This window comes from Eutrema salsugineum, unplaced genomic scaffold (genome assembly GCF_000478725.1).
Source record: "Eutrema salsugineum unplaced genomic scaffold, Eutsalg1_0 scaffold_8, whole genome shotgun sequence".
In the NCBI taxonomy this organism is placed as follows: domain Eukaryota; kingdom Viridiplantae; phylum Streptophyta; class Magnoliopsida; order Brassicales; family Brassicaceae; genus Eutrema; species Eutrema salsugineum.
The window spans coordinates 8154998-8179899 of NW_006256414.1; the positions used below are offsets into that span (position 1 = coordinate 8154998).

At 43.0% G+C, this 24902-nt stretch overlaps 5 non-coding genes across 5 annotated transcripts; 4 read left to right on the plus strand and 1 right to left on the minus strand.

Moving 5' to 3' along the window:
• Positions 1-7805: 7805 nt before the first annotated feature.
• LOC112082637 lies at positions 7806-7912 on the minus strand. Its single transcript, XR_002897307.1, has one exon. It is a non-coding gene; the product is annotated as a small nucleolar RNA R71 (small nucleolar RNA).
• A 13306-nt stretch (positions 7913-21218) lies between these two features.
• On the plus strand, positions 21219-21303 carry TRNAY-GUA. Its single transcript is given in 2 exon segments — positions 21219-21255; positions 21268-21303. It is a non-coding gene; the product is annotated as a tRNA-Tyr (tRNA).
• Positions 21304-22028: 725 nt separating this feature from the next.
• TRNAS-AGA lies at positions 22029-22110 on the plus strand. The gene has a single exon. It is a non-coding gene; the product is annotated as a tRNA-Ser (tRNA).
• A 922-nt stretch (positions 22111-23032) lies between these two features.
• Positions 23033-23117, plus strand: TRNAY-GUA. Its single transcript is given in 2 exon segments — positions 23033-23069; positions 23082-23117. It is a non-coding gene; the product is annotated as a tRNA-Tyr (tRNA).
• Positions 23118-23843: 726 nt separating this feature from the next.
• On the plus strand, positions 23844-23925 carry TRNAS-AGA. The gene has a single exon. It is a non-coding gene; the product is annotated as a tRNA-Ser (tRNA).
• The last annotated feature ends 977 nt before the right edge of the window (positions 23926-24902 follow it).

Below are 24902 nucleotides of genomic sequence, written 5' to 3' on the forward strand. Positions count from 1 at the left end.
AAGCACAACATGAAACTAAACCCGGCAAAAGGCAGATTCGCAGTCACCTCGGGAGAGTTCCTCGGCTACTTGGTAACTCATCGAGGCATTGAAGCGAACCCCAAGCAGATCAAGGCTTTAGTCGAGATGCTCTCTCCAAGAAAAAAACGAGAAGTTCAAAGGCTCACGGGAAGAGTCGCCGCGCTAAACAGATTCATATTCCGTTCTACCGACAAGTGTCTGCCTTTCTACGACATCCTACTATGAAATAAAAAGTTCGAGTGGGACGAGCGATGCGAAGCAGCTTTCCAGGAGTTGAAGGGTTATCTGGCAAGCCCGCCGGTCTTGCCGAAACCAGTAGAAGGAGAGCCTCTCTTCCTCTACATCGCTGTATCCGCTACGGCCGTGAGCGGGGTGCTGATAAGAGAAGAGTGATCTGAACAGAAATCCATCTTTTACATCAGTCAGACATTGACCGATGCCGAGACCCGTTACCCCCAGATCGAGAAGGTTGCCCAGGCCGTTGTAGTATCGGCTCGCAAGCTGCTTCCATAATTCCAATCACATTCGATTATTGTGCTCGCTACCCTTTCGCTGTGCTCGATCCTGCACAGCCCGAGCTAATCTAGGCGGCTCGCCAAATGGGTCATAGAGTTGAGCGAGTACGACATCGAGTATCGGAACAGGTCATCTGCAAAATCACTGGTGCTCGCAGATTTTCTCATTGAACTTCCGACCGAGGCGACGACCGAGCCAACCCCAGCCAAAGTTTGGATGCTGCACATCGACGGCTCGTCATCTAAACACGGCTCAGGAATAGGAATCTGTCTCACCTCTCCCACCGGAGAAATATTGGAGCAGTCTTTTCGCCTGAACTTCCACGCCTCGAACAACGAAGCAGAGTACGAAGCGCTGATCGCTAGCATACGACTTGCACATGGAATCAAAGTTCGAAAAATAAGAGCCTTTTGCGATTCACAGCTTGTAGCATGTCAATTTAACGGAGAGTATGAGGCGAAGGATGAAAGAATGGGAGCTTACCTTAGAGTAGTCCAAGATTGTGTACGAAAGTTTGACGAGTACGAAGTCACACGAATACGCCAAGGCGAAAACACCTCGGCGGACGCCTTAGCAGCACTTGCTTCAACCTCATACCCGGATCTCCGTCGAACAATTCTAGTCGAATTCATTGAACGTCCAAGCATAGAGGAGGTAGAAGGAGTTCGGCTCATCAATCATCTCGAGGAAGAACCAGAGAACGACGAAGCAATCGCTATGGAAGAAGACGCCTCGCTAACCAAACTGGAGTACGTCTCCGACAAGGAATGGCTCGGAGCTATCCGAGTCTACATCGCCAATGGAGAAGTACCATCCAACATGTGGGAAGTCCGCAAATTAAGGGCTCTAGCCGCACGATACGTCCTCTTCGACGGCGAAGTGTTCAAATGGAGATTTTCAGGACCGCTAATGACGTGTGTCGAGGGACCGGAAGCAAGAAAGATAATACACGAGGTGCACAGCGGCGCGTGTGGAAACCACTCTAGCGGAAGGTCACTTGCGATCAAGATAAAACGGCACGGTTACTTCTGGCCTACGATGGTCAAGGATTGCGAGAGGTTTACGGCGAAGTGCGAGAAGTGTCAACGGCACGCGCCTACAATCCATCAACCTACCGAGCTGCTGTTGTCGATTTCATCACCTTATCCCTTCATGAGATGTTCGATGGATATAGTCGGGCCTTTAGATCTATTGAAGCAGAAGCGTTTTCCGCTCGTCCTTACAGATTATTTTTCTAAATGGGTCGAGGCCGACTCCTACGCGAGCATAAAGGACGCTCAAGTCGAACACTTCGTCTGGAAAAATATCATCTGCCGACACGGGTCCCAGTTCATCTCAACTCGCTTTGAAGCTTTCTGCGAGAAATGGGAAATTCGTCTGAGCAAATCTATGCCGAGATATTCCCAGGGGAATGGACAAGCCAAAGCAGCCAACAAGACGATCCTAGACGGCCTGAACAAGACGATGGGCAGACGAACTCGAAGGAGTCCTTTGGTCGCATCGGACGACTCCGCGCCGAGCCACTAGGGAAACTCCATTCACTCTCGTCTTTGGAACAGAGTGTGTATTTCCCCCCTGAGGTGGATATCCCAGGGAATCGACGAAGACTTCTGCCAGGACAGGAGTGCTTGAATCATTTAATGATGCTGGATGAGCTCGACTTAATCAACGAAAGGCGCGACCAGGCTCTAATCCGAGTCCAGAACTACCAACAAGCAACGGCGAGATACTACAACAAAAATTTCCGAAGCCGAAGATTTAAAGAAGGAGAGCTCGTTCTTCGAAAAGTATTCCAAAACATTGCCGAGAGGAATGCAGGAAAGCTTGGAGCAAATTGGGAAGGCCCTTACAAGATTACAAAAGTAGTTCGCCCAGGACTCTACGAACTTGCGACGGTAGCTGACGAAGCAATTCCAAGATCGTGGAATGCAATGCACCTAAAGAAGTATTATCACTAAGATTACAACACGGTCAACATGAACTACGGGATGGCTTGATCCCTGCAAAGGGTACGTAGGCAGCCCGTCCTCAGATGGGTTCAACTGTCCCCCCTCCTAAAAAGGGGGGAGTGGGTACGTATACACATACCTTCATTAACTTTAAGATTTTAGCTCGTCGAGTCTACTGTCTCTAAGATTATTCTCACTTCAGCTAGTTTTTCATTTACTCATGTTCACTTCGGATTTTTCATTCACTAATTGTCACTTCGGCTAGTTTTTCATGCATCACTTGTGTACACTTCTCCTAGACTTTTACTTGTCCTGGCATTCTATTCGGCAAAATTTCCTGATCTATAGTTCCAAACACCTCGCCTCGTTGCTGGCCACAACAAGACAACAGTCACAAAGTTCTCTAAATGGACTTTTTACCACCTTTCCTAGGACGAGGGTGCAAGTTACATCCCTCTACGGATTAAAATAAAGCGCTCTATACAAATTTCAGACCAAAAACGTATCGGTCGCCACGGTTCGCTATCGCATACGAGATTATAAGTCGAGACTATATCGCTTTCTCTAAAACCAAGCCGAACTCTTAAAACCCGGCAACACATTTATCCGGGAACGCCGGTCTACGATCAAATTCTAAATACCGTCTACTTAGACATGAACCTCGACAACGAGTAATTCAAACTCAACACCTCGGCACTAGCATCCAGATACATAGAGGAACGTCAATTCCCTTCGCAAATAATTGTCTAACAAGGACATACCTCCCAGCTGGGGAACACTACTCATTCGACATTTTAAAAAGATCCATTCGATATTTAGGGTACCAAAACGGCTTATTCAATATATTCCGTCAATCTTTAGAACAGCTTGGCCAGAGAAAACAGCAAAAGATTTCCCCACTTTGGACAAAAACTTTTCACAAAAAAAGGGATTTGCAACACGAGACACACAATCTCCACGAAATTGCCAAGGCAAAAACAGGCAGTTCAGAGATGAACAAAGTCACTATCATACAAGCTTAAGTTCAGTGGTCAAGTGGATAAAGCCTTCCAGGCACGAGGTTCAGAAACAAGCAAGAGCACGAATACGGAAAAAGCCATCCAGGCATATAAAAAAAACAACAAAATAAAAAGCAGCAAACGCAAATAAGAACTCGAGAAATCAACTATCCCTCCTGGTGCATATCGGAGATGCCCTTAACTACGAGATCATTAGCCCTCGGGGTGTTGATGTTAGCTCCCGTCGGATCCACAACTCGAACCGCAGCGGCGAATACCTCGAGTGGCTCGTTACCCATCCGAGAATCAACGGAGTCCGGGGAAACCGGCGAAACCACTAATTTCTCCCTCAGATCCGTGGCAGCACGCTCGAACATCTCCTCGGCTCCGATCAGCTCGGCCTCCCAGTTCTTCAGTTTCTCATCTTCCATGTCGAGGCTCGCATCTGGTTTCCAAAGGTCGCCGATAAGAACAAGGTTGCTCCGAATTTGACCGAGGTCTTTTTCGTCTCTTTTGGCCTTCTCCAAATCTCCCATCTTCTTCTCGATCTCAGCAAGACGTTCCTGGAACTTAGCTGCCGCCTCACGCCTGGCCTCCTTTTTAGCAATCTTCAACCGGGACTCAAGAAGTGCGTCCTTGGCCGCGATCTGCCTCTTCAGGGAAGCAATTTCGCTGTTCTTTCGGACCCGAGACTCCTCAAAACGAGTAACCGCCTTATCAAGAACGGCCTTTATAGACCCTTTCTCTCCCTCCAGCGCAGCAATTCTTGCTAATGCTTTATCCATATCGGCTTTCAACAGCGAAGCGTCTTGTTTTGCCTCGTCCACACGACGCTCATCCTTGAGTGCGTCGGCTTCGTACCCGGCCAACAGCTCTTTCACCGGAGCGATAAACTGATAGACAAAAAAAAGGAGGGGGTTATTTTCGAACAATTTAACAAGAGACAGTAGACGGTTAAGGATATACCTTTGTTCCACGCTGCGCCATCGCGGCGTAGGACTTCGGGCGCCTAAGCTTATCAGGACGGGACAGAGAAACGTTGGCGTTGTTCACTTTGAAGAATATTTTGGCTGAGGCGTTGGCGTCGTCCACAATAAGCTTCTTGGGTGTTGGCTGATATGTTCATAATTTGCATCATTTAGGTTGCATATTTCATTCCAAATCATGTTTTATTTCATGCATTTTAGGTCCTTAGGGTTTGTTTTAGAACTTAGGAGTTGCATTAGGTCCCAATGAGTCTTTTCATGTTTTGAATGTTTATCAGGTGTATTTGGAGCTATTTGGAGTTGAAAGGATGAATCCAGGAAGAGAAATGGTGATCAAGGCTTGAAAGATGGTGAAAATGGGTTTTAGAGGTTCTCGGCCATTCTCGCGTACCGCAGGAAGGTTTTTCTCGGCCATTCTCATGTACCGCGGGTGGATTCCTCGGCCAAAACGCGTACCGGCTTAATGAATTCCTCGGCCAAAATTTCCAGGTGCAGACACATTTCCAAAATCGCCTGTCCGGGGAACCTTCCGGTACGATTCAGCTGTCGGGTGCGTCATCAAAGTTGGAGAATATTGGATCATGTTTCCAGATCAAGTAGAATCATAGGATCCGGAGGCGTGAGCAGAAAGTTAAGCTCGTCGGAAGAAACTCCTCTCTCGCTGCCGTTTTGGACCGACCTGATGAGCTCCGAAAAATTCGAAGGACGGTGCACTTCCAGACCGATTCAGTTTACGGGGCCTTCATTAGAATCCGAGATATTTGAGTCCTCTTTCTAGAACATCTGAGATCATTCAATTCGGAGCTATGAGCAAGGAGATAACCTTTCCGGAATGGACACATGTCTAGAAGCCTCTTTCTGATCGTGTCAATGCACTGCGAAGATGAGCCCTCCAGGAAGCCTTCCACTTCCCAAGCACCGAAGGTCCCTTCACCAAAATTGAAGATGTCTGAGTCCTCTATCCACTAAAACTGGAATCACGCCATTCGAACCAGTGCCCTAGAAGTTGTGCTTCCCTGAACGCGAAGTGGTCCGAGGAGCCCTGAACGATGCGAGATTGATAACCCCTATCTTGGCTTTGAAATTATGCTAAGGGAAAGATGGCACGGTAGAATGCCACGGTCCACATCTGACCGTGACACTTGATTGCAGTTCTTTGGGGTTTGACACGATCTTCATGCCACGGCCTACACTTGACCGTGGCAAGGTAACATTTTGCCGCGAAAGGACTTTACTCACATTCGGCATTTGACACAGTCTCCATGCCACGGCTTAGGACTTGGCCGTGGCAACTTTGTAAAATCTTTCAGCGTTTGACGTGGCCATGCATCAGGATCAGAGGAGATCCGTGGCACCATGATTCACCCCAGAACAAGAGATACAGGATTTCACACGGTCACTTGCCACGGCCTGACCAAAACCTGCTAGACCGTGGCAAACTCCTTCTTTACCCACCAAAGCCGGGTCAGTACCCGGTTTGTTCCAGGCTGACCCGGTTCGTCCAAGGCTTCTATAAATACTTTTTAGACCTAATTTGGAGAGAACTTTTATCCTATCTTTAGTCTCCTTTTCCTTTTTGGTGAAAAACCACTTGTTAATACCTTGCTTTTGAGTTTAATATCGATTTGAAGAGTGTTTACCATCTTGTTCTATCATTTCTTATCATCAAATCACACTTCTAATCATGATTAACAACACATCTTGCAAAGGATTTAGTGTGTTGATCATGATTAGTGAGTAAACCCATATTAAGGTCTTAGATATGTAGATTAGGGTGCTTAAGTGGTAGATTAGTGAGTTTAGGGGTGAGATCATGCATATTCCATTCTCTACAACCTGTTCTTAATGCTAGATCCATACAAATCATATGTGGTCTAGATTCTGGGCATTTCATGCACCAAAAGTGTTTGATGAAATGTCTGAACCAAGGTTGTTAGAGGTTTAAGTGTTATTCACCATGAGAATGATTGTCTATATGCTTAAATGACAGATTAAACTGATTCTTAATGCTTGTTGATTCATGTTTCACTAATGATGATTAGGTTAGAAACTGTTTTAGCATAGGAGTTGATACCTTCATGAGAGGATTAACTTAATTAATGATGTTTAAGTTGAATGGTTTGCTTGATCATATGGTTCATTAGCTCACTAGTTTATCGCTGAAGGCACCCTAATCCACTATCATGTCTAAGACCTTTCTCATCATCATACATACATTCTTATCATTTGTCACTTGCATAGTTCTTTGTCTGATCACTTCTTAGTCATTAATCTTGTTTTAAATTTGTATTTTTCATTAGTCAAATCAAAAATCACTCTTGTTTACTTGAATTGAGAAACTGATCACATAGCTTAGTGTCTATCACCACATTCTTGGATTGATAACCTCTTTGTGCTACATTGACAAGGGGATTGATAGCCCTGAGACCCTAAAAAGTCTTGTCTATCAATTGGCGTCGTTGCCAAATTGTGGAGTGTTTAGCATTAAGCTCTGATCTGTTCTTGAGATCAAGTGCTTTCTTTTTTTGTTTTTACTGATTCCTTTCAAGTTCTGTTTGTGATTTCAGGTGCATGAACACCAAGTCTAGATCAAGAAGCTGTGGTCCACCTTTCCCTTTAAACGACAACATAAATCTTTTGGTACCAAGGAGGAGAAGGGACAGGCGTGGAAGACAGATTGATCAGGCTGATATGGAAGATCAAAGAGAGCATGTGGTTGACATAGAACAACCGTTTCAGGAGCAGCAGGCTCAGGGTAATGGAGCTGGTAATGCAGCTGGTAATGGAGTTGGTCAAGGGTTACATCAGGGTAATGTTCATCAGGAACAGGTGCATCAACAGCAAGCTTATGTCCACCAGGGACAAGCTCCAGCTCATCAGCAGAGGCATCAGGCCAATGCAAAGCAAAGACAATAGGTGCACCACCAACATCAGCCCTTCCAACACCAGCAAAGGAGATATGAGCAGCCACAGGTCTATGTTGGAGAGAATGACAGGCAAATGCTCATCAGTAGGGAGCTGGAATTCAGGCACCACCTGTGCAAAACAACAACTTTGAAGTGAAGGCATCCTTGTTGAATATGGTCCAGAACTCAAAGTTCCATCGATTAGCAATGGAAGATCCCTTGGAACACTTGGATCAATTTGATAAAGTGTGTGATCTGACAAAGATTAATGGAGTTTCTGAGGACAGTTTCAAGCTAAGATTATTCCCATTCAGTCTTGGTGACAAAGCTCACCAATGGGAGAAGAATCTTCCAAGAGGCTCCATTCAAACCTGGGAGCAATGCAAGCAAGCCTTTCTATCTAAGTTCTTCTCCACCTCGAGAACTGCAAAACTGAGAAACCAAATCTCTAGCTTCACTCAGCACAGCAAAGAGAGTTTTGGTGAAGCATATGAGAGATTCATGAGCTACACCAACCAATGCCCACAACATGGGTTTAGTGAGGCTTCTCTTCTCAGCACACTTTATAGAGGAGCTCTTCCCAAGATTAGAAACCAGCTGGATACTGCTTCCAATGGGAACTTTCTGGGTAAAGAAATTCATGCTGCTTTAGAGCTAGTGGAGAACTTAGCAATGAGCAATGACAGTTATGGAGAAGACTATGACAGATCAAATAGATCTGAAGGTTCAAGCTCAGAACAGAGGCTCACTAGAGAAGTTAAGGAGTTGAGGAGTGAATTAGACAAGTTGAAATTCACCACTCAAAAGCCAATGCACTTTGTAGGGGAATATGAGGAACCTTCTCAGATCTTTGAGAACATAAGTGAAGAAGGTCTAACCCAGGAGGAGCTTAACTACATTGGGAATCAGAGGTTCCAAAGATATCAGTATGGCAATGCAAATCAGAACCTCTCTTATAGGAATCCCAATGTCGCTAACCCACAAGACCAGGTCTATCCCAATTCTCAAGCTCCAAAGAACTTTGTTCCCAAGAACAACTTTCAAGGGTCTTTCCAACCCAAAGAATCAGTTTGCTCAGAATCAGGGTTTTGGTCAGCAACTGCAACCATTTCAGGGTACTGGTTTCAGTTTACAACAACAGCAAAAGGCACCACCAGGGTTTGGTCCACCACAGTTCCAACAGCAGGCGCCGGTTCAACAGCAGCCACAGATGGGGTCAGATATGGTTGGTATTCTGCAACAACTACTTCAGGGTCAACAGATATTTGCAAGCCAGAATGCAGCCATGCAGCAGGAAATCAAGGAACTGAAGCAAAACCAGGCATCAAGCTCAAGGAACCAAGGTCACCTACCTGGAAAACCAGAACCCAACACCAAGGAATATGCTAAGGCCATTACACTGAGGAGTGGAAAGGAGTTACCTGGTATTGAAAACAACAAGTTGATCATTGAGGACAATGATCAAACTGAGGGGGAGGCAGCCTTAAAAGATGATCAAGTTGCTGAGAAACTAAGGAAAGAAAAGCGTAAAGAGGTAGCAAAGGAACCTGAACCAGAAAAGGTATATGTGCCACCACCTCCATACCAACCCAAGCACCCATTTCCAGGGAGGTTTAAGAAGCAGCTTGTAGACAAGGCAAGAGCTGTATTTGAGAAGGTACTCAAGGAGACACCACTCACAATGCCTCTCATTGATGCATTCCTAATGATGCCAAAGATGGGTAAGTTTTTGAAGGATGCCATTCTGAACAAGACTAAAGAGCTTCAAGGCATGGTGGTACTAAGTCATGAATGCAGTGCTATCATTCAAAAGAAGTCCATTCCAAGAAAGTTGACTGATCCAGGGAGTTTCACACTCCCTTGTGCCATTGGACCTCTTCTATTCTCTGGATGTCTTTGTGATCTAGGAACATCAGTCAGCTTGATGCCATTCTCCATAGCAAAGAAGCTGGGCTTTAGAGTCTTCAAACCTGCAAGGATCTCTCTTAATCCTTGCAGATAGATCAGTTAGATTACCTGTTCGTATGTTGGAAGATCTACCTGTCAAGATTGGTGGTTTTGAGGTTCCAACTGATTTTTGTTGTGCTGGAAATGGATGAGGAACCAGTTGATCCTCTTATCTTGGGCAGGTCATTCCTGGCCACTGCAGGAGCTATTATTGACGTGAGAGGTGGGATAATAGAGCTTCAACTTGGGTCTGAGAAGCTCAAGTTTGATGTGAATGAGATGATGAAGAAACCCACCATTGAAGGTCAATGTTTCTATGTGGAGACAATGGATCAGTTGGCTGATGAGTTGCTTGAGGAACTGAACACTGAGGATCCTCTTCAAGCTGCTCTAACTCAAGAACAAGGAGACAATGGGCTCTTAGCAGAAGCAAGTGAAGGGTACAAGTTTTATTTGGACAATGCTAGAGAGCTTGGTCCTGAGGCAAGGTTTTGGGAACTGCAACAAAGTGGCTCTGAAGTTTTTGCTATCAAAGGATCAGACATGAACCAATGCAGCTTGGACAAGGATTGGAATGAGGCTGATGCACCCCCTGTTGAGCTCAAGCCTTTACCAACAGGGCTCAGGTATGCATTCTTGGGCTTAAACTCCACATATCCAGTAATCATCAATGATAGCTTATTAGAGCATCAAGAGAGTGCATTGCTTAGTGAGATAAGAAAGTTCAGGAGAGCCATAGGATATTCTTTGGCTGATATTAGAGGGATCTCTCCTGACATTTGCACCAACAGGATACACCTAGAGGACCAATCTATGTCCTCTATTGAGCATCAACGACGTCTTAACCCCAACCTTAAGGAGGTGGTTAAGAAGGAGATACTCAAACTTCTTGAGGCAGGGATAATTTACCCAATCTCTGACTCAAGATGGGTATCTCCTGTTCATGCTGTGCCCAAGAAGGGTGGTATCACAGTGGTTAAAAACGAGAAGGATGAGCTGATAGCTACTAGGACTGTAACTGGACACAGAATGTGTATAGACTATAGAAAGCTCAATGCAGCCTCTAGAAAGGATCATTTTCCTTTGCCTTTCATTGATCAGATGTTAGAGAGGCTTGCAAACCACCCCTTCTTTTGTTTTCTTGATGGGTACTCAGGATTCTTTCAAATCCCCATAGATCCCCGAGATAAAGAGAAAAAAACATTCACTTGCCCTTATGGCACATTTGCATACAGGCGCATGTCTTTTGGTCTCTGTAATGCCCATGCCACATTTCAACATTGCATGATGCATATATTCTCTGACATCATTGAAGAGAAGGTTGAGGTGTTCATGGATGATTTTAGTGTCTATGGCTCCTCCTTCTCGGATTGTCTCTCTAATTTGTCACAGGTCTTGGAGAGATGTGAGCAGCATAACTTGGTGTTGAACTGGGAGAAATGCCACTTCATGGTGCAGGAAGGAATAGTACTTGGGCACAAGATATCTGAGAAGGGCATAGAGGTTGACAGAGTAAAGGTGGAAGTGATGGTGAATCTGCAAACTCCCACTTCAGTCAAAGGAATAAGGAGTTTCCTTGGGCATGCAGGGTTTTACAGAAGATTTATCAAAGACTTCTCAAGAATAGCCAGGCCCTTAACAAGGCTGTTGTGGAAAGAAGTTGATTTTATCTTTGATGCTGAGTGTGAAGAGGCCTTCAAGATGATCAAGGATGCATTAGTCAGTGCACCAATTGTCCAAGCCCCAGACTGGTCCCTTCCTTTTGAGGTTATGACAGATGCATCTGACTTTGCAGTTGGAGTAGTACTTGGCCAAAGGAAGGACAAGAAGCTACATGTTATCTACAATGCTAGTAGAACACTTGACTCTGCACAAGAGAAGTATGCTACCACTGAGAAGGAAATTCTGGCAATAGTCTTTGCCTTTGATAAATTCAGAAGCTACCTGGTGGGATCAAAAGTCATTGTATATACTGATCATGCAGCCCTCAGGTATCTGATGACCAAGAAAGATGCTAAGCCAAGACTATTGAGATGGGTTCTTCTACTTATGGAGTTTGATATGGAAGTACAGGACAAAAAGGGTATAGAGAATGGAGCTGCAGACCATCTCTCTAGGTTGAGAATAGACTCTGAAGTGCCTCTTAATGACAGTCTTCCTGAGGAATCACTGATGGTGCTCCATTCTTATTTGGAGTTTGAAGAAGTGGATAGCATCCAAGAGAAGAGGATGCCCTAGTTTGCTGATATTGTGAACTATCTTGCTTGTAGAGTGGAACCACCTGAATTAGATGCTTACCACAGGAAGAAGTTCTTCAGAGATGTCCAAAGATATCATTGGGATGAGCCTTACCTGTATGTCCTGAACAAAGATCAGCTGTATAGAAGGTGTCTTGCTGAGGAGGAGATTCAACCTGTGTTGCAAGAGTGTCATGGTTCAGCTTTTGGGGGTCACATGGGAGCATTCAAGACTTGGCCAAGGTTCTTCAGAGTGGGTTTTTGTGGCCCACAATGTTCAAAGATGCTCAGCTAGTTGTTTCAGCATGTGATGCCTGTCAGAGGCATGTGAACATTTCAAAGAGGAGTGAGATGCCTCAAAATCCAATCCTAGAGGTTGAGATCTTTGATTTCTGGGGAATTGACTTTATGGGGCCCTTCATTTCATCCTATGGGAATCAGTATATATTTGTTGCTGTGGACTATGTGTCCAAATGGTTGAGGCCATTGCTTCCCCTACCAATGATTCCATGGTTGTAGTGAAGCTGTTCAAGAGCATTATCTTCCCAAGATTTGGAGTTCCAAGGGTTGTTATCTCTGATGGAGGATCTCATTTTGTGAACAAGACTTTGGAGGGTTTGCTGAGAAAGCATGGAGTGAAACACAAGATAGCTACTCCATATCATCCTCAAACTAGTGGCTAGGTTGAAGTATCCAATAGACAGATCAAGGCCATTCTTGAGAGGACTGATAGCTCAAGCTGAAAAGATTGGAGCAAAAGGCTAGATGATGCATTGTGGGCTTATAGGACTGCCTTTAAAACTCCAATTGGGACATCACCTTTTAGTCTGCTATATGGGAAGAGCTGCCACCTTCCTGTTGAGTTGGAGTACAAGGCTTTGTGGGCTGTGAAGTTGCTGAACTTTGACATCAAGGCAGCTCAAGAGAAGAGGGTCATCCAACTCCATGAACTTGAGGAGATTAGGCTTGGTGCTTTTGAGAGCTCAAAGATCTATAAAGAGAAGGAAGATGCAAGAGCTCATGGATAAGAAACCCAGCCATCCGCTATGCTCACAAGGTGCTTTGCCAAATGTTCTTTACCAAGCACAATGATGGTGTGGTGCATCTAGCTGACATGGAGCTACTGGGTATGGGTCTACATCCTCTGATCAGTCACTTGAGGAGCAAGAGAGAATTTCGCCTCCCACACTACATCCCATCTAGTGGTGCATTCTTGGCACGCCATATGCTGATATACAAAGACATTGCTTGGAGTGAGGGTAAAAGGCAGAAACTCACTAAGTTGCACAATGGATGGCTAGTGACAAAGATTTTGAAAGCAAGGGGTTTTGTCTTTGATGATGTTGAGGTCAAGCCTGAGTTGATTGATGAAGCTACCCTCACCAAGGTTGGGTTCTTAACAGAAAGCAATGGTGAAAACTTCTTGTACACCTTCAAACTCTTACAAGATGAGAAAGTTCAAGTTCTGTTGCTACACCCAGCCATCACCACTCTCACAGAAAGGCACAATGTCTCCTTTATTGTTCTAAAGGATCAGCTCTACAACCGGGCCATTCACCCTCCAATTCGCAAATGCAAGAGGACCTCAAGTTGCAAGGAAAAGGAGACAGTTGAAGAGCAGAGCACAACTAGGACCGCCGGTTGTGAGAATGAGGAGCCAAGAGATCTTGAAAGAAGAATGGGAGCAGGCCGGTACCACTTTGATCCTTATGTTTGGGGTGAACCTGATTATCACACAAGGAAGCTGTATTCCAGAGTTAACAGCCTTCAGAAATGGTGCAAATGGCAAGACAAAACGATCCACAAGCTCGTTGACTGTGTCAGGCAACTTAAGAAGAAGGTGAAGAAACTCACAGCTCCAGCCACCTCACCCAAACGAGATACAAGATAAGAGGTGGGAGAAAGCTCAGCAGCCCATGACCTCGTGCTCCCACCAGGAAAAGAAGACTGGATTAACCCAGCCACAGCGTTCCAACCAGACTCACCTGAGAGCAGCCCACCTAGATACTCAACTCCATCCTGCTCCACCACCAACCCATCCCACTACCTGGGATCAGACCTCAGTGATTGAGGTAAACACTCAAAACTCTGTACATATGCATGTAGATCTTCTTTTCCCTTTTGCATTTTACTTGTTTGCTTTGCTTTAACTCCTTTCTCATGCTTTTATAACACAAGGGACTGTGTTATTTAAGTGTGGGGGAGGAGTTTCATCTTTTACTAATCATGTTTTCTCTGTTCTTATTTTACACTTTGAGTCTTGAGTCACATTCTTGCATGCATTCATGTAGAGTTTCATCTAAGTGCATATAAAAAACCAAAAAAATTGAAAAATCTGAAAAATTTTCACAAAAAAATGATCATGTAGTTGCATTCCCATTTTTAGGATTGAGTCTAGTTGCATATTCATGTAGGCTGCATCAATGCAAGGGAGTAATGATAGGTTTTTCCTTGAGAGAATATCATTTTAAGATTTCGGTTCACTGCCCTAGTTTCTAGTTCTTTGCTGCATTTAAACAAGAATGAAATCAAGCCTGATCCATGCTTTGAACTTGTTGAGTGAATCAAGCTTTGAATAGTCCATCCTTATCTAAGTGAGAACCTCAATTTGACAATCTAATTATCATTGCTTGTGCATGTCATTGTGAACTCATGGGTACCCTTAAAATATTTGAGCTCTCTTATCCCTTTTACCACTCTTTGCTAGCTCAAGTAGCTGTTCTCACACTTTGAGACAGTTCCACGCCTTTAACCAAACCTTCCTTGAAGCCTGAAACACTATAGTGAGAGATGTGAGGCCTTTTTCTGAATAAACTTGACAGAAAGTGTTGGGTTTAGGGCGAAAGGAGTAGGGTCTCATGTAGATCTAGCTCAACATCACGAGTCTAGAATAGGCTAGGAAGAGTTCTTGAGAAACATTGAGTGGTAGAGAGAAAGTTTGAGATGAGAACTAGGGGTTGGAAAAGAAAAGAAAGAGGTTTGGGGTCTGCTGTGTAAGGAAAGAAAAGCTCTTGTGTATTGAAAAGGAAAGTCTAGCCTCTAAGTAAAAAGAAAAGAAAAGAAGCCAAAAAGGCTCAAGTGTCTGGAAAGAAAAGAAAAGAGGCTAGAATGTGTGTTATGAAAAAGAGCTAAGTGTAATATTCAGACCCCAAAACCTGAGTTTAAAGTTGAAAAGATGAATCCCCTGGTGAGAAAGAAAGAATGAGAGTGAAGTGAGGAAAGGGTTGATAAGGCAATGAATGTATTGAGAGAGGAGTAGCTAGGATGTGATCTTCATGGGAGTAGAGTTAAGGTGAAAGACCAATTTAGGGCATTGGGTAGATGGGATTCTGCTCTTGTATGCACCAGTTGCCTTTTACCCTTAGCATTCTGTTAAAGTTTATTCCTTCTTGAGTGATCCCTTGAGCTGAATGGAAGCCAAAGCATTAAATGAGATCATTTTTGTCTCATAACCCTGTCCCAAGACAAGTGAGTTCACATGATTTGCATAAGCATGATTCACATGAGCTTTAATGAATGTCAAAAGGTTGGAACTATGGCTGTTTGTGAAAAACTTAAGCTTGAGCTTGATTCATTCATTGACATGTATGGCTAAAGTTTTGTGAGTAATCTTGTTTGCAATGCATCTTAGAATTAGCAACTAGGACAGTGAGCCTTGAATTCTTTTAGTGATACAGTCTCTCATTAAGGAATATGAACTCCCAATGCATACAACATCTTTCTCTCATTTTCTCTTTTTGCTTGAGGACAAGCAAAGGACAAGTGTGGGAGAGTTGATATGTTCATAATTTGCATCATTTAGGTTGCATATTTCATTCCAAATCATGTTTTATTTCATGCATTTTAGGTCCTTAGGGTTTGTTTTAGAACTTAGGAGTTGCATTAGGTCCCAATGAGTCTTTTCATGTTTTGAATGTTTATCAGGTGTATTTGGAGCTATTTGGAGTTGAAAGGATGAATCCAGGAAGAGAAATGGTGATCAAGGCTTGAAAGATGGTGAAAATGGGTTTTGGAGGTTCTCGGCCATTCTCGCGTACCGCAGGAAGGTTTTTCTCGGCCATTCTCATGTACCGCGGGTGGATTCCTCGGCCAAAACGCGTACCGGCTTAATGAATTCCTCGGCCAAATATTTCCGGGTGCAGACACATTTCCAAAATCGCCTGTCCGGGGAACCTTCCGTTCCGATTCATCTGTCGGGTGCTTTATCAAAGTTGGAGAAGATTGGATCATGGTTCCAGAGCAAGTGGAGTAATAGGATTCGGAGGCGTGAGCAGAAAGTTAAGCTCGTCGGAAGAAACTCCTGTCTCGCTGCCGTTTTGGACCGACCCGATGAGCTCCGAAGAATGCAAAGGACGGTGCACTTCCAGACCGATTCAGTTTACGGGGCCTTCATCAGAATCCGAGATATTTGAGTCCTCTTTCCAGAAAATCTGAGATCATTCAATTCGGAACTATGAGCAAGGAGATAACGTTTCCGGAATGGACACATGTCTAGAAGCTTCTTTCTGATCGTGTCAAAGCACTGCGAAGATGAGCCCTCCAGGAAACCTTCCACTTCTCAAGCACCGAAGGTCCTTTCACCAAAGTTGAAGATGTCTGAGTCCTTTATCCACTGAAAATGGAATCACGCTATTCCGATCAGTACCCTAGAAGTTGTGCTTCCCTGAAGGCGAAGTGGTCCGAGTAGCCCTGAACGATGCGAGATTGATAACCCCTATCTTGGCTTTGAAATTATGCTAAGGGAAAGATGGCACAGTGGAATGCCACGGTCCACATCTGACCGTGGCACTTGATTGCAGTTCTTCGGGGTTTGACACGATCTTCATGCCACGGCCTACACTTGACCGTGACAAGGTAACATTTGGCCGCGGAAGGACTTTACTCACATTCGGCATTTGACACGGTCTCCATGCCACGGCTTAGGACTTGGCCGTGGCAACTTTGTGCAATCTTTTGGCGTTTAACGCGGCCATGCATCACGATCAGAGGAGACCCATGGCACCATGATTCACCCAAGAACAAGAGATACAGGATTTGACACGGTCACTTGCCACGGCCTGACCAAAACCTGCTAGACCCTGGCAAACTCCTTCTTTACCCACCAAAGCCGAGTCAGTACCCGGTTTGTTCCGGGCTGACCCGGTTCGTCCAAGGCTTCTATAAATACTTTTTAGACCTAATTTGGAGAGAACTTTTATCCTATCTTTAGTCTCCTTTTCCTTTTTGGTGAAAAACCACTTGTTAATACCTTGCTTTTGAGTTTAATATCGATTTGAAGAGTGTTTACCATCTTGTTCTATCATTTCTTATCATCAAATCACACTTCTAATCATGATTAACAACACATCTTGCAAAGGATTTAGTGTGTTGATCATGATTAGTGAGTAAACCCATATTAAGGTCTTAGATATGTAGATTAGGGTGCTTAAGTGGTAGATTAGTGAGCTTAGGGGTTAGATCATGCATATTCCATTCTCTACAACCTGTTCTTAATGCTAGATCCATACAAATCATATGTGGTCTAGATTCTGGACATTTCATGCACCAAAAGTGTTTGATGAAATGTCTGAACCAGGGTTGTTGGAGGTTTAAGTGTTATTCATCATGAGAATGATTGTCTATATGCTTAAATGACAGATTAAACTGATTCTTAATGCTTGTTGATTCATGTTTCACTAATGATGATTAGGTTAGAAACTGTTTTAGCATAGGAAACTTTCGGTTCCTCGGGGATGTTGGAAGTCTTCTCGGCAGCAATATCTCCTTCTTCGTGATCGCCAGTTTTACCCTCGACATCTCCCGAATCAACGACAGGCGCCTCGTCCCTAGGTTTGTGCGCAGTCCTCGGCTCGAAAAGACATATCTTCGCCTCGTTTGGAAGTCTCCTCAGCTCGTCTAGCGATATCCTCAGCCTCTCTCTTTTTCCTTTCTCTGAAAGTTTCCATCACCATTTTGTCTCGTGTATCTCCTGATGAATTGGATAACACCGAGCTAACCGAAACCCCCGCTAAGATGGATCGGGCCCGTTCGACTCTTTCGAGACAGAAGTAGCGCTTCCAATTAGTTCTCCCAGCAGCTAGTGTATCCCGAACCACAAACAGATCGTTGGGGCACGGAGGAAGGAAATCGTGAACTGGAAAACAACGAAATAACGAAAACATTAGAATCGAGATATAAAGTCCGAAATCTTCCAAGCCGAAGGAAGACATCGATTGGATACCAAACGGTTCCCAATCGGTCCTGGTCTTGCGGATAAAGTTGTCACCAACCGATGCCCCGTTGACCCGGATGAAGAAGAAACGATCATCCCAAAAAATGTCTTTGTTGGGGAAGCCGCTGATAATCTTTTGGCGCGCCTTGCTCGAGATATAAAACTTCTTCCCACCCGGAGCCTTACGGATTTCAAACAAATTCAGCAGATTGTCGAGCTCGACGTCTATGCGACATTCGTAACTCCGCACCAAAATCCCAATCATATGCAGTTATCCTCTCGGCATAATCTGACCGATGGAAATCCCGTGTTTCCAGAGGTATCAAAAAATCACTTCGGGAATAGGGAACCAAAGAAAGCAGAGATCGAAGAAGCTTTCATAAACGATGAAGTGATCGGGAGGCGGAAGATGAGCATGATCGCTGGGCCTCGGTACAACAAAATCGACCTCCTCGGAAATCCCAAAACGATTCCGAAGGGCTTATAGAGATTCGACTGAAGATAAAGACGAGCCAGGAGGATCTGATCGAATCCTCTTCTTTCGAACACTTGTTCGCCTGGAAGATGAGGCGGCTCGGCTCAACATTAGGCGTTCAATTTCTCGCTTCGCCTCGACCGGGTCGAACGGAAAAATCTCTTCCTCGGCTTTCACCTTGGAAATATCAACAGTGTCGCCACAGTTAGGAGCCAAACCGTGGGAAGAGCACGACGAAATGTCTGCCCCACCTTCGTGAGGTCTCGTTAAAATATGCGCCGCGAGATCATCAACAGAATCTTCGCTAGAGTCCGCACAAGACCTCGCCTCGGCCTCGACAGATTCGTCTGGACTCCCCACCTCAACAACCTCGTCACTTCGGTCAGCAGAGGTGCTCGCCTCGGTACCACTGTCGCCGCGCTCGACATTTCGATCGACGAAAGTTTCCTCCTCGGCACTATCATCACCACCTCGGGTCAGAGAGGCATCCGCCTCGGCGCCCCCATCATCTCGCTCAGAAAGGACACTCGCCTCGGCGCTGTCACCACTTCGGGTCAGAGGCGCGTCCGCCTCGGTGCCCCCATTATCTCACTCAGAAGGGACATTCACCTCGGCTGTGTCACCACCTCGGGTCAGGGATGCTGCCGCCTCGGCGCCCCCTTCATCTCGATCCGAAGCACGATTCATCGCGACGCATCGATTTATCTAGACCCAAGGGTTCTTCACCTTGGCTCGCATCTTTAGATCTGAAAGATAGGCCTGAGAAAGCCGGCGCCGTAAAATCTTGTCGCTGGCACGGAGGAGAGTCGACGGAAGCAGCTGAAATCCTAGCTGGAGAGGAAAATAATTTAGAGAGAGAAGGGAGAGCTACCTTTGTGATTTTTGGGAGACTGAAGTTATGAGGAGAATGAAAGCAAAAGCCTCCTTATATAAAAGTCTCGATTCGTTTGGGGTCCACATGAACCTCGGAAATCAGCGAAATATAAGTATGGCGCGTGGAATCCGCGCGGCTTCACCAAGGAGCGTACCTGCTACTGCAGTGCGTTCGATGCACGCGCTTCGGATCATCAACAAAGGAACCGTGCCCAATACTACCGAGCCCATTCAGACTCGATAAAGGATCCCGAGCCGTTTCGTTTAGTAGAAAATGCCTTATGACTTGACATCCTCAATACGATAACGCCTCGCCGTTATCTTGAAACATGGCTCGGAATCACTAAACTAGATTGCCTCGTCAAACACAACTTGGCATTATCAAGCAAAATCGCCTCGTCGTAACTTTTAATACACGCCTCGGCGCTACCAAATAAAATCGCCTTGACGTCGCATCGAAACACAGCTTGGCATTATAAATTGCCAAGTCGTTAACGATAATATGGTTCGACATCCTTTCAAAAACGCCTTATCATCAACGTCAACACGGCTCGGCGTCCTCTGAAAAGGACGTGTCAGCTCGGCATTATCCTTTGGCTCGACCGCTTCGTCGTTAATAAAATGGCTTGGCCTTATCTTTATCAAAAATACCATGTCGCTAAACACGGCTCTGCTTTTTCGCCTCGTCAAAGAATGGCTCAGCATTTTGTTCTCAAAACGCCTCATCTGGAATCGTGGTGGCTCGACCCGTCGGTTTACTCCATGGCCAGGAATGATGAACCTCGTCATTCTCGTCTCCGAAACTGATGAGCTGGGGGGCTAACTGTTGGGGTCGGTTTCACCCCAAATGGATAAAACCGTCTTCATAACGGCTAAGTGTTCAGGAAGGCCGAGCTATAATAGAGGAATATGAAAGTGGGCCGGATCCATAGAAGAAAGGAGAAAATAGGCTGAGCCACCTCGTGCGATGTTTAGGCCGAGCCCTGAGTGGAAATGCAAGTGGGCCGAGATGTGGGACAGAATAAGCGGCCGAGCTGCGTTCCTTCGTGTTGGGCCGAGCCGATTAATTTGTTCTGGGCCGAATAAAGGCCACGGAGGATGAAGCCCACGGAAAACCCAAGGCGAAATACAACGGCGGTGGCCGCACAAAGCGATAAGGAAATATTCCGAAAATCTCTCCCGAGATTCTCGGCTAGGCGGTTTAGAGAGTTAGTATAAATAGGTGATTTACACGATTCATTATGTAACTTTTACCCACTCGAGAGCAATAAGACTTAAACACTTTTCCAGCAAAAATCTTCTTTTGATCTTACTGTTCTTGCGATAAACCTTAAAAATTTCGGATCCCTTAATTTTTCCTTCAAAAATTTTTGGTTGTGCGAGTTTTGGCTCACACAATTTTAGTTTCTTTTCTTCTTCTTCTAGTTGATGAATTGTATAAAAGCTATCTTAGACTCTTCTACTTATCCTTCAACAAGCTAGCACAATATGGCTGGACAATAGAATATAATACCTTGATAAATATCTGAATCATGTTCCAGTAAAGGAAAAGTGGACGTGATGGAGTGGTATTGGGCATGACTAGAAATCATGTAGGCTTTGCCCGCGCAGGTACGAATCCTGCCGTTCACGTTTTTCTAATGTGTTTTGGGAAAGATCTTTTGAAAATAATACCTATTAGAAATTACTTTCATAGATGTTGTAATAAAATGTAGTACTTTAAATCAAACAGCCATAAAACTGAATAGCATAGGAGTGCTTAGCTAACCTTTTGTATAGTACTCTTTGTATACATAAGTTAAGATTGTAGAATTTTAGTGATATACATGCATAAAGTGTTATATTACAATGCCGACCTTAGCTCAGTTGGTAGAGTTTCTTTGTTATACATGCATAGAGTTTACATGAATCGTACCTTTTATATTCTTTAGTGTTTCTAATCAAACTTATTTTTCCGAAGACGTCTTGCTCAGGTCGTAAACTACCATTCTTTGTTTAATTTTTATAAAAAAAGCTTTTTCTTGCGAAAACAAGTACTTCTAAAGGCAGTATATACAGTTGTTGAAACTAAATACAGGTCCACAAAGTATAAAACACATCCGACCTTAGCTCAGTTGGTAGAGCGGAGGACTGTAGTTGAAGCAGAATATCCTTAGGTCACTGGTTCGAATCCGGTAGGTCGGAATTTCTCTCTCAAAAGATTTTTATGTCGGGTTAACTCTCCAAGTCGAAAAACATGTCTCGGACTGCTACATTCAAAAGAGATACCATTAAACTTACAAGAAACTAATTTTTCCCTGATTAATTTGGATTTTGGATGTCTTCATCTTTAACTGTAACCGGTATAAGAAACGTTCAAATTAATTTATAAAGATATTAGAGTTAAGCTATTGATGAAAACAGAAAACGAAAGTCCACTAACGGATCAGTACCATGTAAATATCATATTATTTAGAACCATGTTAATATCATATTATTTACAAGATAGTTGCATGTGCCTATAAGTTGTCAAGTTCTCGAATGGTAATGAAAGTCTTTTGCCATATTCTTGCATGAATTTTATGTCTCTTGTTTTAAATAATTGGAACAATCATTGCCCCACACTCCTTATTACTATTACTATTCCTATGTTTGTGTCAAATATAAAAGTGGCTTTTAACGTTTTACCCAGTGGGATAAAATCGTTAGAAAAAAGAATCGTTTGGAAATTTAATGATTGGGAATTTTGACATTCTCTAATGGTTTTCAAAGATAGATTTCTGTTTCTTTTCTTCTTCTTTTAGATGTTGAATTGTATAAAAGCTTTCTTAGACTCTTCTACTTATCTTTCAACAAGCTAGCACAATATGGCTGGACAATAGAATATAATACCTTGATAAATATCCGAATCATGTTCCAGTAAAGGAAAAGTGGACGTGCCGGAGTGGTTATCGGGCATGACTAGAAATCATGTGGGCTTTGCCCGCGCAGGTTCGAATCCTGCCGTTCACGTTTTTCTAATGTGTTTTGGGAAAGATCTTTTGAAAATAATACCTATTAGAAATTACTTTCATAGATGTTGTAATAAAATGTAGTACTTTAAATCAAACAGCCATAAAACTGAATAGCATAGGAGTGCTTAGCTAACCTTTTGTATAGTACTCTTTGTATACATAAGTTAAGATTGTAGAATTTTAGTGATATACATGCATAAAGTGTTATATTACAATGCCGACCTTAGCTCAGTTGGTAGAGCGGAGGACTGTAGTTGAAGCAGAGAATCCTTAGGTCACTGGTTCGAATCCGGTAGGTCGGAAATGTTTTGCTCATGCATGCAATTTTACTTGTCATTTCAAAACTATTTGTTCGTATGCATCTTTGCTTATATCTTGTACAGAGAAGTTTCGAGGAGTAGATTGTAACAGCTTATGTTTCTCATAGCAACTTTGGGTATAAATTACTTTTTGTTCCATCACAAAATCTAGACTGTCTTACTTATATATGGCTATTTGACAAAGAAGAAAGATAAAAGTCTTATGATTCTAGTGTTTTTATTTAGATAAAAAAATTGTAGTGGAACTTCCAAAAACTTGTTGTCATTTCTGCTCAAGCATTCAATTTTGTTTGACCATAGTCTAATGCCCATATATACCATAGGCAAATTCTAGATATGTAAAACTAAATTTATCTTACCATTATTTTGTGTCGGAGAAAAACTCGAGGGTATACCTACCATTCTGAATCGTACCTTTTATATATTCTTTAGTGTTTCTAATCAAACTTATTTTTCCGAAGACGTCTTGCTCAAGTCTTAAACTACGTTTCTTTGTTTAATTTTTATAGAAAACGCTTTCTCGTGCGAAAACAAGTACTTCTAAAGGCAATATATACAGTTGTTGAAACTACATACAGGTCCACAAAGTATAAAACACATCCGACCTTAGCTCAGTTGGTAGAGCGGAGGACTGTAGTTGAAGCAGAATATCCTTAGGTCACTGGTTCGAATCCGGTAGGTCGGAATTTTCTCTCTCAAAAGATTTTTATGTCGGGTTAACACTCCAAGTCGAAAAACATGTCTCAGGATGCTACATTCAAAAGAGATACCATTAAACTTACAAGAAACTAATTTTTCCCTGATTAATTTGGATTTTGGATGTCTTCATCTTTAACTGTAACCGGTATAAGAAACGTTCAAATTAATTTATAAAGATATTAGAGTTAAGCTATTGATGAAAACAGAAAACGAAAGTCCACTAACGGATCAGTACCATGTAAATATCATATTATTTAGAACCATGTTAATATCATATTATTTACAAGATAGTTGCATGTGCCTATAAGTTGTCAAGTTCTCGAATGGTAATGAAAGTCTTTTGCCATATTCTTGCATGAATTTTATGTCTCTTGTTTTAAATAATTGGAACAATCATTGCCCCACACTCCTTATTACTATTACTATTCCTATGTTTGTGTCAAATATAAAAGTGGCTTTTAACGTTTTACCCAGTGGGATAAAATCGTTAGAAAAAAGAATCGTTTGGAAATTTAATGATTGGGAATTTTGACATTCTCTAATGGTTTTCAAAGATAGATTTCTGTTTCTTTTCTTCTTCTTTTAGATGTTGAATTGTATAAAAGCTTTCTTAGACTCTTCTACTTATCTTTCAACAAGCTAGCACAATATGGCTGGACAATAGAATATAATACCTTGATAAATATCCGAATCATGTTCCAGTAAAGGAAAAGTGGACGTGCCGGAGTGGTTATCGGGCATGACTAGAAATCATGTGGGCTTTGCCCGCGCAGGTTCGAATCCTGCCGTTCACGTTTTTCTAAAGTGTTTTGGAAAAGAACTTTTGAAAATAATACGTATTAGAAATTACTTTCATGGAAGTTGTAATAAAATGTAGTTCTTTAAATCAAACAGCCATAAAACTGAATAGCATAGGAGTGCTTAGCTAAACTTTTGTATGGTACTCTTTGTATACATAAGTTAAGATTGTAGAATTTTAGTGATATACATGCATAAAGTGTTAGATTACAATGCTGACCTTAGCTCAGTTGGTAGAGCGGAGGACTGTAGTTGAAGCAGAGAATCCTTAGGTCACTGGTTCGAATCCGGTAGGTCGGAAATGTTTTGCTCATGCATGCAATTTTACTTGTCATTTCAAAACTATTTGTTCGTATGCATCTTTGCTTATATCTTGTACAGAGAAGTTTCGAGGAGTAGATTGTAACAGCTTATGTTTCTCATAGCAACTTTTGGTATAAATTACTTTTTGTTCCATCACAAAATCTAGACTGTCTTACTTATATATGGCTATTTGACAAAGAAGAAAGATAAAAGTCTTATGATTCTAGTGTTTTTATTTAGATAAAAAAATTGTAGTGGAACTTCCAAAAACTTGTTGTCATTTCTGCTCAAGCATTCAATTTTGTTTGACCATAGTCTAATGCCCATATATACCATAGGCAAATTCTAGATATGTAAAACTAAATTTATCTTACCATTATTTTGTGTCGGAGAAAAACTCGAGGGTATACCTACCATTCTGAATCGTACCTTATATATATTCTTTAGTGTTTCTAATCAAACTTATTTTTCCGAAGACGTCTTGCTCAAGTCTTAAACTACGTTTCTTTGTATAATTTTTATAGAAAACGCTTTCTCGTGCGAAAACAAGTACTTCTAAAGGCAATATGTACAGTTATTGAATCTACTACGGGTCCACAAAGTTAAAACACATCCGACCTTATCTCAGTTGGTAGAGCTGAGGACTGTAATTTGAAGCAGAAAATCCTTA